At 41.3% G+C, this 14,396-nt stretch overlaps 1 protein-coding gene across 1 annotated transcript in view; it reads left to right on the top strand.

Moving 5' to 3' along the window:
* The first annotated feature begins 888 nt into the window (after nt 1-888).
* Nucleotides 889-14,396, top strand: part of LOC310963007 (chloride anion exchanger-like) — a 35,086-nt gene continuing 21,578 nt past the window's right edge. The window contains exon 1 of the mRNA XM_083935637.1: nt 889-989. The gene's annotated coding sequence lies outside the window, so the exon portion shown is untranslated. The remainder of the gene's footprint in view (nt 990-14,396) is intronic.

The following is a 14,396-nucleotide window of genomic DNA, read 5'->3' on the forward strand; positions in this document are numbered from 1 at the left end:
TTCTCGTGCTGCTGCAGAGGTTTGGTGTTATTTTGAGCAGTATTAGTGGTTAAAAAAGATGTTTTAATGCCTTCACCGTACTGCCCCGAGCTAATCACTGTTAGCAACGTCCGACTGTTAGCGACCCTACTGGATTTCTCTGTCAATAGTTGTCACACGAAAAAAACTGTCTCGATGGCTTATTTGATGTATGTAAGTGCCGAAAAAGTCCATGGGATGATTTTGCCCAGAAATTCTACTTTAACTATGTGGCAGACTTTTATTGTGAAAGTGGATCTGTTTGTGCTGCCTTTGTCAAGGTCGAAGGAGTAAATAAAGTTTTGTTTCTGATCCATGGCTGTATAAACAGGCCTGAGGCATGTACTACAAAGCCACTTTAACATACCAATGATCTCTTTTGGATCTGTTTCTAAACAGAGTGATAACCTTTGTTACACCTACTTTCAAGACTAAATGTAAACGAACCATGACCGCAGGAGGTGGAACTTCCGCCCTATGTACCAGAGAGATACGGAGACAACTTTGGTTTTGGCCAACAATGCCCCCCAAAAAAAATCACCTTGCCTTTCAGGGCTTCTGTTTAAGCTGAGTGTCAAAAAAAAACAAAAAAAAAAAACAATGGGCCGATCCACCTGCTTTACTCAGCCCAGCCGCGCCCCAGTGTGTCTAGGCCCACCCAGGTCTAATAAGTCATTAGACCACAGTTAGCATTGCAGTACTGCAGCCAAAAGTGATAAACCTTCCTTCTCACAATTAGAACCGGTTGCACTGCTCCACGTCTGAATCGTTCCATTTATTATTTATAGTAAGCCATAAATGCTGAAAACCCAGCCATCTGACCACACCTTAAACATAATTTGAATCATCCAGGTCACATCCGTGTTACATTGCATACAGTATATAAATAAGAACAAGAGACAAGTGCTGCATACCGCCAAGATAAAGGATCACCTGAACATCTCATCACTGGGTTCTGAATCTGTGCTAAGGTAAGATATGATGATTGTTTAAACTTTCATTTCATAGACATTGTTAAATCAAAATGTTGCCTAATTCTAATGCACATGTGTGTACTTTAGAGGTACTTGTGTTGTACTTCTACTCAAGGGCTTAGGATTTGTTTCAACATTGGGGGCCACACATATTATAACCGGGGTGGCTGGCCGCACCCAAACACTTCATTTTCCGCATTCTGGTAAATTTTTATGCAACAATTTTTGCATCACTGTATCAATGTATAGTGCAAATATTACTTTGTTTATGTAAAGGAAATTATTATTGTTATTATTATAAATTTTTATTATTAATTATTCTCCTGTGTTGTTCAAAACTTTCTGCATGTTCAAAACACAACATTTCGGGATTTTTTTTTTTTACAGAATGAGACCTCGTTAAAGCCATTGGCTCAAAAGTTTAAATCTACATAAAAGACATGCCAGTCAAAATCACATCTTTATTTTTCACATAAGAGATTAAGCTGCTATTACAGGTCTCATACTTTGCTTTTGAAAGTAGATTGTTGTGTCAGTGTGTTCCTCTCAGATCTGTATCACTCGTGCAAATATGGTAACCACAATATATGCTGTTGAAATGTTTGAATATAAAATGAATTACAATGATGAAAGTAGTTCAATATAACACTGTGAGATCGCAAAGTACTGTTGAAAAGTATTGTTAGGCAGTTACTGGAGTAACTGTATTTGAACTTTACATGTGGCTCAGTAGTAGAGTGGGTCATCTTCCATTCAAAAGATCGGTGGTTCAATCCCTTGCTCCCATGACCATATCCATAAGACCCTTTTTGCGCGTCTCTGAAAGCATTGTACTCCAGAGATCTTTGTATGATCCACGAGGTCAAGTTTAGACATAAAGCTGCATGGATCAGTCGACCCTGTCCTAACGTGGACTGAAGCCACGTCTTTAGCCCCCTGAGGGCACTGAAGCTTCACTCAGCTTCTGCGGATGGCGCTTGCTGAGGAATGTTGGCGGCCTCCTCACAGAACTTGTATGTGTGTTTTGCCCAAAACATACGCAGCTCAACATTCGGTGCGTTTACATGCAGATTAGAAATCGATTATATTCGGCTTAAGCCAATACTCCGGTTTCTCAAACGCCATTTCCAGTTCTCATACCCGCGTTAACAGACTTAGATAACTCTTTCAGTAATCCGAGTATTCAGGGTGCCCGGAGTATGGTCAGGTCAAACGTCTGTACATGTTCCCTAAGTCCTAACTGCCCCTCCCCACTTCGTGGCAGTGGTTTTTGACCCGGAAATACAATAAAACAGGAAACAACTGTGCTGAAAACCGCCTGAAAATATTGAACTTGTACTCCAGTGCATATTTACTTAATTGTAGTTACTTTTTTCCCTGTGACGTGAGAACAGACGGATGAGACAGAGAAAACAGCCAAAGGGAGGATAGTTAAAGGTTGGGTTACAGACACAATGATAGAGGGAGTGAAACTGTGAAACAATGTCTGGTGAGAAATATCCGTTTCCTCAGAATGGAATGTAAGAGTCACAACAATGAAAGCATTCATTCAAAACTTTATGTCAGCAAACGTCAGGCAAATTCATTTGAATTATTTTGTGTCTACTTAATATTCTTTATCCATAATGATAAATGATGATTTATCAATTATTAATTTAATTTATTTGATGATATTTTGTATTGATCTGGACCTGTAAAGCGAAAAAAGGCGAGTAGAGTAGAAAAAGTTGACATTAAGTGGTTTTAGGGCGCACTCACACTGTCCATCCGTACCGTGCCCTGTGCTTCAGGGAACTTGTCCCCCTCTCCCTCTCTCCCCGCTGGCCAGGTCCGTTTGTACTCACACTACTTGGGCCTCGCGCAAATGCTTCTTGCTGCCTATACGTCATCACGCTGTAACACGTCACACGCATTGATGACGTCATCCCGATGCGTCGCTTTGTTTACAAATCTTTCCGTAGACCTCAGAGTTTTTGTGCGTCTTGTCGACTGAAATCTGCAGTAAACACTCCACCTCCGCATCACACCAACGTGAACCTTTCGCCGCCATTGTTTTAAATGTCTGCGCATGGTCCGTCCTTCTTTTTTCTATGTCCGAACAGGCGCACATAAAATGACGTCAGAACCACCGTAGGCCTCGTGCTCGTACACGGGCGCACACTCATGCTCGTACATGTGCAAACGTGCTTTACAAAAGCCCACCTCTCCCTAACCGTCCGTGATCGGCAAGTGTGCTGCAGCTAGGCGTGGTACGGTTGCACTAACACTGGTCAAACAAACTAGACTTTAGTCATGAAACCTATTTGGGCACGGTGCGGATGGACAGTGTGAGTGCGCCCTTAGTAACTTTTCACCTCTTTCTTCAGTTCAGTTTAGTTCAGTTCAGCCACTGCTCGGTTATCAGTCAATAATCTGGAGGAAATGTCCAGTTAACAGCACTAATCAGAGACTCTTTTCCAACTTAATACAGTCCTCAGTAAAGTAGCATCTCATGTTTCGTCCTTGATTCTTGCAGTAAAACATTAACATTAATTACTAAACTATGGGACCTTGTGCATGATACCTGGCCCGTTTACCAAATCCATTTATTTTTTTATTTTTATCATTATTAAAGTAACTACCTGATGGTAAATCACACTGTTATCCCATTTAACTGTCCTTGGCTCAGCTGTTTCATATGAGAGCAGGAGTGTGACTGGCTGAGAAAGTATTTGATAATCACCACACCTGATCTATAAACACCTTCACCTCCATACTGCACTTCTGCACATCAAGTAAAGTAGAAGGTGTGTCTGAAGACGCCCACGCAGTCCATGAACACAGCATCTTGGTCTTGTTGTTAATTAGCCTATTCCAATTTCACCTGAGGAAAGGTGCGTTGGATTTATCATTCCTGCATTTTGTTTTTTGTTTTTTTCACGACTAAACCACACACTTTATTGATGTCATTTGGGGGGAAATCACAAATCAATTTACACTTTATATTTGGTATACATGATGTCAAGTGTTATTGAGGACTTTACATGTGTTAAAAAATGAATGATTGTTTTAAAATAAAGATGGACAGTTCCCCAAAAGTGATTCCAAAGCATCTTGGTGGCCGGCTGCAGTAAAGGTCACAAATCCTGCCTCTGACATGTTTGCGGATGGGACGTGGGAAAAACTGAAAAGTCAAATGCTTTCTGTTGATGTAGGTCGTGTTTATCACGAAAAGCCAAGTCTGCTCTGATTGGTCAGCGTTTCCGTGTCTCTGCTCCACTGCTCTGTTCTCCATCTCTGTACGACTGCAGAACAGACAGAAGACCGCAACGTTCAGCAAGAGTATGATCCGAAACACAAGCAACCAATATTTCAGTTTTGTCTGCCGTTAGCATGTAGCTTCATGTCTGCCACAGAAGTGGACTCTTAGGGAATATGAGTGAATGAATGAATGAATATGAATGAATTAATAGATATTTTTGCCTTTCCTATACAATCCATTAAGATATGACAACCCAGAATGTCAGCAATGCCAAATAATACAATGAAGGTAACACTTTTTACCGTCAAATACAACAAATAAAGGCTTTTAAACCAAACCGACTGTGGCTCAGTGGTAGAGTGGATCATCCTCCATTCGAGAGTTTGGTAGTTCGATCCCCACCTCCCCCGATCCACATGTCGAAGTGTCCTTGGGCAAGACACTGAACCCCGAATTGCTCCCCGTGCTTGGCATGGATGTGTAAATGTGGTGTGAATGGTTACATTAGATTAGATGGTATGTAGTTGTCCACTGCCATCCGTGTGAATGTCTGTGTGAATGGGTGAATGTGACAAACACTGTGAAAGCGCCTTCAGTTAACAGAAGACTAGAAAGGCGTTATAGAAGTTCAAGTCCATTTATGGGCCCCGCAGCCACCAGGGGCTCCCTGAGTCATGCAGTTTGTTGAAGTGACTGATCGTCTGACCTGGCAACCATACTTCTCTACAATGAATTGGTATGTGTTGTTGCTAATGGGGTGACAAGCAAGGATCACCCATGGATGTGTAAGTGATCATCATGTTTGTTAGATCCAAAACTAGCAACCAATGACGATATGTAGTGAGTCAGAGCCTGTGGCCGGGGCCCAGCTCCTCTCTCCCTCAGTAAGTGAACAGTTTGCGCGTTTGCAGATGAAAATGTCTAAATGAATATAAGCTAAGTTACCGGTCGGACAACGGAAAAGGAAGATGGATGAAGGAAAGAAACAACAATCAAAAGGTAATGTGAAGTAATGTAATATTTACAAAATGATAGAAATATAATAGATGTAGCGACAAAACACTTCTGTTTTTAAATAAAACTTTGAAAAAGTTGCAGACACTTGTGGGTGCTAGCTAGCTGGTGTAAACTGCAGCAGAGTCTGTTAACATAATCTTCATTGTGTAGCCTTGTTAACGACAGTTTAGAAGATTAAATAATTCCATATCAAGCTAAAGACAAGATGTTTAATGTTTAAACTGATCAGATTTTTTTGCAAATTTTCACTCATTTTGAACGTCCCAAAAAAGCTGGGACAGGGGCATGTTTACCACTGTGTTACATCACCTTTCCTTTTAACAACACTCAATGAGAGTTTGGGAACTGAGGACACTAATTGTTGAAGCTTTGTAGGTGGAATTCTTTCCCATTCTTTCTTAAGGTACGACTTCAGTTGCTCAACAGTCCGGGGTCTCTGTTGTTGTATTTTGCTCTTCATAAAGCGCTGGGGGACAGGTCTGGACTGCAGCAGGCCAGTCCAACACCCACACTCTTTTACTATGAAGCCACGCTGTTGTAACACATGCAGAATGTGTCCTGGCATTGTCTCGCTGAAATAAGCAGGGACGTTCCTGACAAAAACGATGCTTGGATGGCAGCAGATGTTGCTCCAAAACCTGTATGCACCTTTCAGCATTAATGGAGCCTTCATAGATGTGCAAGTTACCCATGAGGCCAAGGGCACTAACACACCCCCCTACATCACAGATTCTGGTTTTTGAACTTTTCACTGATAACAATCTGAACGGTCCTCTTCCTTTTTGGCCTGGAGGACACGATGTCAGTGATTTCTAAAACAAATGTAAATGTGGACTCGTCAGACCACAGCACACTTTTCCACTTTGCATCAGTCCATCTCAGAGGAGCTCAGACCCACAGAAGCAGCAGTGTTTCTGGGTGTTGTTGATAAATGGCTTTCTCTTTGCATGGTAGAGTTGTAGATGTAGATGAACTGTGTTGACTGACAGTGGTTTTCTGAAGTGTTCCAGAGCCCACGTGGTAATAACCTTTACAGGATGATGTTGTTTTTAATGCAGAGTTGTCTGAGGGGTCGAAGGTCACAGTCATTCAATGTTGTTTTCAGCCTTGCTGCTGACGTGCAGAGATTTCTCCAGATTCTCTGAATTGTTTGACGATATTATTGACCGGAGATGATGAAATCGCTAAATTGCAATCCTTTCGAGGATGCTCCTTTTATACCCAATCATGACACTGACCTGTTTCCAATTAACCTGTTCACCTGTGGAATGTTCCAAACAGGTGTTTTTTTAGCATTCCTCAACTTTCCCAGTCTTTTGTTGCCCCTGTCCCAGCTTTTTTTGGAACGCGTTGCAGGCATCAAATTCAAAATAAATAAATATTTGCAAAAAAACAATAAAGTTTATTAGTTTTTGAACATTAAACATCTTGTCTCTGTAGTGTATACAATTGAATATATATATATAGGTTTAAAAGGATTTGCAAATCCTTGTGTTCTGTTTTTATTTACGTTTAACACAATGTGGTGGTGGCGGTGGAGGAGCACCATCTCATGATACTGACACAATCAGAGACGAAACACTGTAAGTGAACATTTTACCACTGCCTTCTCTTTGAACAGTTTTTTGTGTAACATGTACACTGACTGTTACTTATAGCCTCGCATTATTGATCTTGCTTCATCTACTCTGCATTTCATGCATGTTCTGACTATATCCTAACTGCCCCACAGCAGCTGGGCGTGACCCTACTGGACCCCCTAGTTTAGGTGTAGGTGACACCACAGCAGATATTGCTACTGGTAAGTTTAGTATATGTTAACAATGGTAATTTAATAATCCCTGTGATAGACTGGCGTCCTGTCCAGGGTGTACCCGCCTCACACCCAGTGTCAGCTGGGATTGTCTCCAGCCCCCCACGACCCTGATAGGGACAAAATTGAAGATGATGGACGGATGAATAATAGTGTTTTTGTGAATGCTTATGGAGTACATCGTCAATATTTTTATTTCAGACCAGACCATCATCATATCACAGTCAAGTTGACACATCTTTGTCTCCTTTCACTGGTTCCACACACAAAACAACTACAAAGACAAAGAGATGCATGCAACCACAGAGACACAAACTGACAACAAATACACGCAAAATGGCTACAAATAGATGCAAAATGCCTACAAAGACACAAAACTGACATAAAAAGACAGACACAAGACAACTACAAAGAGTCACAAAATGACTACAAAGACACACATGGACTATAAAGACACACACAAACTAGAAAAAGATGCAACATGATTATAAAGACACACAAAACAACTACAGAGGCACACAAAACAACTACAAAGACACACAAACTGACGCAAAACTACTACAAAAAGTTGCAAAACTATTACAAAGAGGTGTAAAAAGACTACAAAGAAACTCAAAAAGACTACAAAAGATGCAATACGGCTACAAAAAGACACAAACTGTTACAAAGAGATGCAAAATGTCTACAAAGTCAGACACAACAATTATGAGACACAAAATCACCAAAAAGTCTCTATTTTTACACAGCTCATCTAATTTTCTCTCTCTGCACGCAGCTATGCGGCCCTCCAACATACACAGACATAGATCTGTGAAAAAACAAGTACAATCTGTTTAAAATGATTCATCTATACCTCATTGTACCAGAGGGCAGTGTGAGCAGCAAAGCTTCCAAACCTGCAGAACCAACTGCATTAACGCTCGGTGTAGAGTCTACTGTATGAAGCAGGTAAAACCCTGCCTACGTGTGCCGCACATCCGTTCCCCATGTATTTTGACTGTTCTACTCATGCCAAAAAAAAGGCATATTGAATTGAATTTAATTGAATTGAGGGTGGTGGGGCCTGTCTGTGCCCAGGGGCCCATTGTCTCATAATCCGCCCGTGATCAGGATGGGTTTTCCCTGCGTCTTTTGGCCTTCAGCCTGATGACCACTTCCTGCTCTCTCCAGATGGAGGGTTTGGGGTTTTTAACCCTGTAGAAGGTGTTTATGAATATTGATGATGGACAAATAACTTCAGTCACAGTGGTGCTACTTTAAGCTCTGTCTTATACTCACTGTGTCTCAGACCGGGCAGCATGGTGTGTATTGTCTCTTTGATAAGCATTCATCTCTCCATGTTTCTGCAGTTATATCGTACATCCCTGACTAAAGCCTCGGTATGGCGCCGGCATTGTACGGATGAGAGAATTTCCTGCTCCTTGTCCTGACTTTTATTTTTTTTTTTTTTATTGACCTGATTGCATTGTCATCACTGATAAGTAATACAGCAGACATGGTCAAACATGCGCTGCCAGAAATAACAAGGTTGTCTGAGAAATAGCCCAGGCCCAAATTGAATACTTACCCATACATACAGTACATAAACACTTGCATTCACACTCTTAACTGTAGGTTTAGGATTCGGATCAGACCTGCGATTCATTTTTGGTTTAGGTTAGAGGTACCTTGTCTTTTTTTTCATGCAGCAGGTCCAGCTCCTATATTGTGAAAGTACCAAAAAACCCAATCTAGAGAAATGCACACAGCCATATTCAGAAACCGTGCCTTTGAACAAGCCATCAGGACTTCCCTATATATAGGTAGAAAGCGCTACAGTGCCATTACAGTCTGCAATGATGGTGCAGAAACGCCGACTGGGCTTTTTTCTACTATAGTAGAATTAGAACCAAAACAAGCTCAATGTAAGCATAAAAATGCAAACAAGACCTCAGTTGTACATACTTGACATGTGTTACTGTTTGACCCTGCAGAGATGATAAAGTCCTCAAGGGGGAGATACAGGACAGATAAGTGTGGACGTGTCAAATCAGAGATGACTTCAAGGCTTCGGTTGTTGCTGTCTGCTCTAGTGCTCCTCACTGTTACATTGGAGGCTGCAGCTGCTGCTTGTTTCATTAACAATGGAGGACAATGATTGCACAAAGTAGAAACGCTAGGCATTTTCATGTGTGTAGTAACAGCCACAACATAGACAAAACTATTGTAGGTGCCTTTATGCTTCTTTGAAATGACATTTATTAAAAGTCATTGGTTATGTGGAACTGTCAGGCATTTTTTTGCAATGGCGCTGTGGAAATTGCTGCAACATGCATCTATGACTGACTATATTTACACTTTATTGCACCACTTCCTGACCCCAAAAGAGAAATTTGGTGTTCCCCCGGGCCCCACATGAATTCACACGACAGAGAGGATGAAGAAATCCCAGAACATTAACTCATCCAGAGAACGTGAAGAAGACGATTTTCAGGTCAAGGTTGAGAAGAAGAGAGAACACACACACACACACACACACACACACACACACGCACACACACACAGAGCAAAACATATGACTCTTCTTCGTAAAATGTATCGTATATCAAAGAATTTAGAAAAGTTTATTTGTGTTATTTGGGGGAATTAAAAAAAAGAAAAAGACGAGGTAAGCCTCCAAAGTCTGCAAATCTAGTTTCTAATTATAGACTGCTCTTGTTGCTCTGTTATGCTGCATTCAAGCGAGAATTTTGGTACACGATTTGCTGAGTTCACTGCTTCATCGTATGCAGAAAGGTGGCGGATGAACATAAATGCTTCACAATAAGAAACTTTTTATTAATTCACATATTGCATATCCATTTTTTTACTCATACGTCATTTGTAATATGGTATTGGGATGTAACTGTTGTTTAGAAAAGTTACTCGTTACCTGATAACAAGTCAGGTAAATACTACTGCTATTTCATGTTGTTGAAACACTCTGAGCAATAAAATACAACACATCTTCTTTTTAGCGTCCTCTTTGTTTTCACACTATGCCTTCAAGATCAAGAACACACTCAAGTTTAAACAACGACTTCCTGAATGCACCTGAACGCCCCATTACACAAACAACTGATCTAACACTGTCACAACGCAGGCAGCATCTGTTTCATGATCGGATTTATGCTTCAGTTACATTGACTCCTGCCACCAGATAGTAGCCTATAAAAGTCTATAAAATGTTTCTGTATCAGTATGAATCACACATTGTAAAAACAGTGTCGGAGAGCCTTTTATGATCTAATCAACCTTGAAGAATTCAGAAAGGAATTTTCTATCCTGGAATGTTCAAAGTTTATAGCTGCATCACGGAAGTGTTCGTCTTGGTCAAGAGGGAGTTACATGTCCTAACAAGCCGGCGTGTTAATCATACACTATTTTGTGAGACCAGCAGAGGTCACACCTTTAATCGGCCCAGTTTTTTCTCACTCACTCATCTTCAACCTCTTATCCCTGTCGGGGTCGCGGGGGGGCCGAAGCCGATCCCAGCTGACTTCGGGCGTGAGGCGGGGTCCACCCTGGACAGGACGCCAGTCTCTCACAGGGCACATAGAGTCAAACAGAGACAGACAACCCAGGAACCCTTTTGCTGTGAGGCGACAGTGCTAACCACCACACAACTGTGCCGCCCTCCAGTTTTTCCTGCAACAATGAAACTAAATTGAAGTTATTTTTAAGATCCATCCGTCTCTGTTAAACCAGCCTACATCTCCTGGCAGAAGCTCCGTGTTGATTTCCTTTAGCAACCGTACGACACTTGTTTGAGTGTGAGTGCGAGTTGGACAGGAACAAAAGAATAAACATGGAGCATTAGACCATCTCTAGTTGAGGACTGCTCACCATGCGACTGTGGTTGGAGGCACAAACACTTTGTTTCCTCCCTGATTGGGCCACCGGACGTCTGAAAACACAGCTGACCCTGAGGAGAGAGACGGAAACACACGGCTGTTATCGTATGGTTTGGGTTATCTTCATGCTTCAGCAATGAATGATTCTCTGATAGCAAGGAGAAAAACATTATATGGCTGGTGCCATAATAGAAAGAGTAAAGAGCTCACTCACTTTTGCTTTCAAAACAACATATTTCAAAACATTAAACATCATAGTTTAGCTTAGCTTAGCTTAGTGAGCCTAGCTAGTGGACTTGGACTTATATAGCGCCTTTCTACTTTTCTGACTACTCAATGGCTGTCACACTACTTGTCACGTTCACCCATTCACACAGACATTCACACTGATGGCAGTGGACATCTACACACCATCTAATCCAGTAAAGGTTCGTTGTGGCTGCAGGTTTTCATTCCAACCAAGCAAAAACACACCTGATCCAACAAATCAACTGTGTGAAGACAATTCAAGTGATTGCATGACTCAAGTCAGGTGTGTTCTTGCTTGGTTGGAATGAAAACCTGCAGCCACAACGAACCTTTACTGGATCACTTTGACACCCCTGATCTAATCCAATCTAACCATTCACACCACACTTACGCACCCATGCGCAGCACGGGGAGTTTAGTGTCTTGCCCAAGAACACTTCGCGCTGGGTGATCGAAACACCGATCTCTCAAACTTAGGATGACCCACTCTTTCACTGCGCCACAGCCGCTAGTCTGGTTTACTTTAATTTAATTTTGTAATTACAAGAAAAGATCTCATAACTATAAGAATTTCTGGTTATGAGATAGGGGGTCAATTTTTCTTTTCTTTTATGACTGCAATGTGCCTGTGTACTTGGCTGTCTTGCTGATTACACATTTACTTTACAATGTATTTCCTTGTTGTGGTGCGTCATTGTAGAAGTAACTGTTTTATAACGGCATTGAGATTATTTTAGACACATATCTCTGTAGCCTAATCCAACCTGACGTTTTGGACCGCCATCTGAAACAAAATGGGTTTGAGGTTACATTGTAGGAGGAAAACTTTAACATCCTTTTTAGCTCAGTTTGAAACTATTCTTATCTGTTATGTTTGTTCTTTCTGTTATTATGGATTTTTTTTCTCCTCGACCTGCGTAAACCTGTAAACTTTGTACCCCTTGTTGGTATTCATTCCTGGGTGGAAAGCTTTGAAGGTCTAGGCATGAACATTGTTCCACTACTGGCAGAACAATGTTTACTCTGTCCCCAAACATGATTGCTGCAGCCACTGTACGAGGACACTACACGGATGGTGTCATTAGTCACAGAAACAAACATGCTCATATACACAGCTTTCTCTGTAGCACACTAACCCCAAGGAAACACACTTAAAGTGTACACCACAGCAGTCTGTGGGGCTTTGGTGGATTTTGGTGGCAAACACTTTTGCTTTTAGTGAGTCGGCAAAGATATAAAGACTAGAGGAGGGGGAAAGATTAGCACAGCAGCTTTAAAGACACTCGGATTCCCAATCATGAGTTGCGTGACCTGTCTGCATCAGTAAGTGATATTTTAACTGCTCAATGTTTACACTTTTTCTGCATCTTCATGTGACAGTAGATCTGTTCAGTCAGAGCGTAATTGTTACTTCATGTCAAAACCTGCTGTTTATCTTCATTATCGGTTCCTTGTCATTCATCTTTGATTGCATCTGTTATCTGTGTACACAATCTCCACTGGTGGTGGCTGCGATTTATTGACTGTGATGGGTTAAAAGTCTTTGTCATAAAACAAGCCTTTCATGTGTTGAGCCTCAGTTGCTGAGTGTTTAGTGTACACAAATAGTTGTGTTTTTAGGGAAACATTTCAGAATCCCAAATATTTATTTTGATGGATTCTATTGATTCTGCATGGATACTATTTTTCTTTGTAAAAATCTGGCTTTCATATCGTAGCTTTTGAACATTTATGGTTCTGCTAAACGTCTCTCCTTCAACTTTTCCATCCGTCTAATCTAAACTATCCTGTATGTGTGAGTGAACTTCCCTCCCTCCTGTCAGAGGAGATAACTGTGTACAATGGAGTGATAACTGTTGTTAATACTCAGATATCAGATGTTTTATGGCATCCTTGAATATATTTCCACATGATCTTTATCTTAAATGCCATCTACCGTAGTTCTATCCAGGACTTGAATCAGGGAAGAAAAATGGATACAGCGTTGAAGGAGGGGCCCCATTCTTTTTTGTTGTTGTTGTTGTTTTTCTTCATTACCAACACAGTAATATTATAATACAAGAAATAACAGAACAGAAGGTACAACCCCCATTCAGATGAAGTTGGGACATTGTGTAAAATGTAAATAAAAAGAGAATACAATGATTTGCAAATAGTTTTCCACCAATATCCAATTCCACAGGTGAACAGGTTCATTGGAAACAGGTGAGGGTCATGATTTGGTATAACAGGAGTATCCCTGAAAGGCTCAGTCATTCACAAGCAAGGATGGGACGAGGTTCACCACTTTGTGAACAACTGCGTGAGCAAATCGTTCTTACAGTTTAGGAACATTGTTTTATCAACGTACAAATCCAAGAATTTAGGGATTTCATCATCTCCAGTCCATAATATCATCAAAAGATTCAGACAATCTGGAGAAATCTCTACACGTCAGCAGCAAGGCTGAAAACAACATTGAATGACTGTGACCTTTGACCCCTCAGACAACTCTGCATTTAAAACCAAGTCCTGGTCCAGTCCCAGCCTGGTCAGATGCATGAACTGATGAAGCCTCTTGGATGAGAGGTGAAACGTCTTCCTAGACAAATAACCAAGTCCAGTTGCTTTTGACTGAAATTGCTTTGAGGGTAACGATGACCTGGACAAATATACTGCAGGCTTAAAGGATTAAAAAACCAACATCATCCTGTAAAGGATATGACCACATGGGCTCAGGAACACTTCAGAAAACCCCTGTCAGTCAACACAGTTCATCTACCTCTACAACTCTACCATGCAAAGAGAAAGCCATATATCAACAACACCCAGAAACACTGCTGCTTCTCTGGGTCTGAGCTCCTCTGAGATGGACTGATGCAAAGTGGAAAAGTGTGCTGTGGTCTGACGAGTCCACATTTACATTTGTTTTGGAAATCACTGACATCGTGTCCTCCAGGCCAAAAAGGAAGAGGACCGTTCAGATTGTTATGAGTGAAAAGTTCAAAAACCAGCATCTGTGTTGGTATGGGGTGTGTTAGTGCCCATGGCCTCATGGGTAACTTCCACATCTGTGAAGGCTCCATTAATGCTGAAAGGTTCATTTTTGGAGCAACATCTGCTTCCATCCAAGGTACGACTTTTGAAGGGACAACCCTGCTTATTTCAGCGAGACAATGCCAGGACACATTCTGCACATGTTACAACAGCGTGGCTTCATAGTAAAAGAGTGT

The sequence above is a fragment of the Echiichthys vipera genome (genome assembly GCF_963691815.1).
Source record: "Echiichthys vipera genome assembly, chromosome: 20".
Classification (NCBI taxonomy): domain Eukaryota; kingdom Metazoa; phylum Chordata; class Actinopteri; order Perciformes; family Trachinidae; genus Echiichthys; species Echiichthys vipera.